This window comes from Myotis davidii, unplaced genomic scaffold (genome assembly GCF_000327345.1).
Source record: "Myotis davidii unplaced genomic scaffold, ASM32734v1 scaffold187, whole genome shotgun sequence".
Classification (NCBI taxonomy): domain Eukaryota; kingdom Metazoa; phylum Chordata; class Mammalia; order Chiroptera; family Vespertilionidae; genus Myotis; species Myotis davidii.
Window position 1 is genome coordinate 5,334,887 of NW_006383018.1, and position 3,387 is coordinate 5,338,273.

General features: G+C 37.5%; 1 protein-coding gene across 1 annotated transcript in view; it reads left to right on the plus strand.

Moving 5' to 3' along the window:
• PEG10 (paternally expressed 10) overlaps positions 1-3,387 on the plus strand; it is an 11,486-nt gene that overhangs the window by 1,630 nt on the left and 6,469 nt on the right.

Sequence of the window (3,387 nt, forward strand, 5' to 3'; positions counted from 1 at the left end):
TGAGTTGGCCTAGGGCCCCGCCTCCCCAGAGCCACCTGCGCCTGCGCAGTGTGAGCTACCCCCCCCCAAGCAGGCCCATCTCTGCGCATGCGCGCCTTCACTACCTGAGCCTGGCTGCACAGCCCCGCCCTCCTGCGGTTTCTCTGCTGCGCCGGTTTTGCTTTTTATCCACAAGTGTCTAATAAATATGAGAATAATAAGGAGCAGTTAATAATAATTATACCTGAAATTCATAAGCACTTTTTATAAGTGCTTTGCATATTAAGTAACATAATCCCACAATTTAAATTCTTGATAGTGGGTTTTAAAGGATGCTTCTATGCTGACATGGCTGGCGCCTCTAAAGGCAATCCAACTAAATGTTATTACTACAAATAAAAAAATAAAATGTTTTAAATACGTCAACATTTAAGATTGTTGGTTTTGTTTTTTGTTTTTCTTTTTGCGACATTACTGGATTTTTGTGGCGGTACCTACTGGAACCCCATGCCTTGGTGGATACAAAATAAGAAACAACATGAACTGTTTCATAGGAGGTTAAAGTAGCTTATTGGTGTTTGGCCTCTGGGCGAGGATGAGGTGTTTATTTGTGTGCTCATGAAGCTGGATTTTTTTTTCTTGAAACTTTGGAGTATTAGCTCTGGCTAACTTGTCTACATATTTATTAATTGTGCCTGGCATATGGTAGGCATTCATTAAATATGTGTTAAGTGACCAAAGTAAATTGTTTTATTCGGTGTTTTCCTTGGAGTTTCCAGGATTTTTCTGGTGTCTTGCTCCTGGCTCTTTCCTGTGGTATATTGTTTGCCTTATCTCCCTTACATTTAACAGGATCTTTAAAAAAAAGTATGCATCTTAAAACTCCAATGTAAGCTGTAATTATAATACAACACAAATAAATTAATTTAAAATACTCAAAATAATTAGCTATTTTAAAGTAAAAGCAAAAGCTAATTATTTAGATTCGGGGTGGATGGATTACTTAATGGTACATAATTGTCATTTAAAATTTGTGTCATGTAACAGTGGTTACATTACAAAACATAGACTGAGGATTTTAACTGGCATTATTAAACAAACCATACTTTATTGCCAGTCAGATGTACCATGTTTATTTTTCTAACTAAAGGAAGAAATTTTAAAACCTGGTTCTATATATTATAAACCATGAACCAGGACTTTGTCATGGGAGGGATTTGGGGGCTTTGGCTTCCCAAAATCTGTCACATCCCACCCCACCCCCAACAAGTATACAAACATGTACTTATCATAATTACAGCTTTCAGTAAGTCCCCTTTTACCCACATTGGCACCCTGACCCACCCCCCCTCCTTGGAAACTTTGTATCTGCATTTTTAAAGAGGTTCAAGCAGTGGTAAAAACATGTGCATATTAATGAACTTGCATTTCACAAAAGTACACATAGTACTCAAAAAGATATTTGGAAACGTAAAGCAATTAAGAATTGCTTAATGAAGTGTCATTTCCTAACAGAATGTTTAATGTACAGCGGTTTTTGGTGTGTTTGGGGAATAAACATTTTTAGAGGTCATCCTGAAGAGGCAAAGATTAAACAAACGTACGTATTTCTAAAAAGACTAACACGAAACTCTTTTTCGTATGTAAAAATGTCACCTGTCCCAGGTGACTTGGCTTTATGCTGGGTGTCCTTTCAGGTTTTAGCAATGGGGCCTCTTGACCCCCGTCTCCCAATCTGGCCCCCATATTAAGGGGGCATTTAAGGAGCTATGGATCTGTAATTCAAACCCAGTCCCAATGCTCCTGTTCCCTTATTAATCTGTGCTCCAGTTGCTGTTAAAATGTTTTAAAACTTTCTTTACAATGGAAGTTAACCTACCTGCTCACTACCCTATCATCTTTTCTAAGACTTCGAGTCCCACTCCAAAATTACAGTGCCTGAGAGTGGGGGCTGAGGCCTGATATTGGTAAAGGTCAGGGGTCACAAGCTGGTGACCAAATAAGGCCCTGAATTTGTTTGACCAGCACTGGATTTAAAGTTTTTTAAAGAATTGAGTGTATTTGGGAGGGGAAGCATGTATCCCCCCAGTTACATAGCTGCAGCCCCTCCCTATTGTCTGAACTTCAGGTCTCTTCTCGCTTTTCTGTTATCTTCTGTCTACTAAAAACTTGAATTTTAAACCCTTATTGATCTTGTTTCCCTAAACAATTCAGTGATTATTTGCTAATTTCCTAATGTGTTGTTATTTCTGACCTACCATTGTGTTTTGCAGATATTAAAACCATCAGACCTGGGCCTCACTCAATAAAGCCAACTCACTCCAGTGACTGTGATTGACATGTAGGTTAACCTCTCTGACCTGGGTCAGTCTGCACCAGGCCTTTTCAGAAGTCTGTATTTTCACACTCTTAATATCTAGATGACAGAAATGGCACCTGAGTCACCTGACCTGTGCTTATTGGTTTTTTAATGGGGCAATAAAGCTCTTTATTCCTTAAATTTAATAAACAAACATTACATTATTTGGTGACCTTGTATTCTGAGTGTCACCAATACAATTGTCTTTAAGGTGTTGGAAGTGAAACTAAATATCAAACTAAGGTGTGTTAATTGCATCTTCTACTTTTTTAAAACTTAAATATTTTATCTTGAAGGTCATTTATTCATTATTTTTATAGCCTAAGTTCTTAAGGTAATTAAATAGAACGTTAAAACTATTAAAATGGCACAGTAAATCTGTCCCTTAAGGACTCTGCTTGCTGTATAGCCACTCCTTAGAGAGGCCACACCCACAGCAAAGGGCACAGGGCATATAGGGTGGCAGTTTTCCAAAAATGAGAATTTAATGATCATTAAAAAAAATTGAAAAGTTAAAATAATTTAATTACTCTACATATTTACCCTTGTATTCAGGAAGAATATAGGCACTGCGTGATGATTTATTGTATGTGTGATTTATTGTCACCATACACATAATTAGTACGTTTAGTCTCTTCTCTCTCATACCCCTACCCCCACACCAGTGAACCTGAGGAATTCAGCCCTATCCCACTCTCAATTACAAACTTTCGAGTAGGGCTGCACTGGTAACTCGTTTTTAAAAAGTAGGGGTTGCAAACTGGTGACCTGCAAATCAAATGAGACCCTGGATTTGTCTGACCAACACAATATTTTTAAAAAATATTATCTTTAGGTGGGAAATGCATGCCCAGATCATCATAGTTGCATATCCTCCCTCTTTTAATTCCAACCTCTTTACATAGAAAGTAAACGTTTCTGCTTTATTAGTAACTTCATTAATATCAGCTAACAGTTATTGAAAACTCACTATGTGCTTTACCTGCATTATTTAATTCCATCATTATTCTAAGTTTGAGGTGTAGTATTATTGGGATATATATATATAT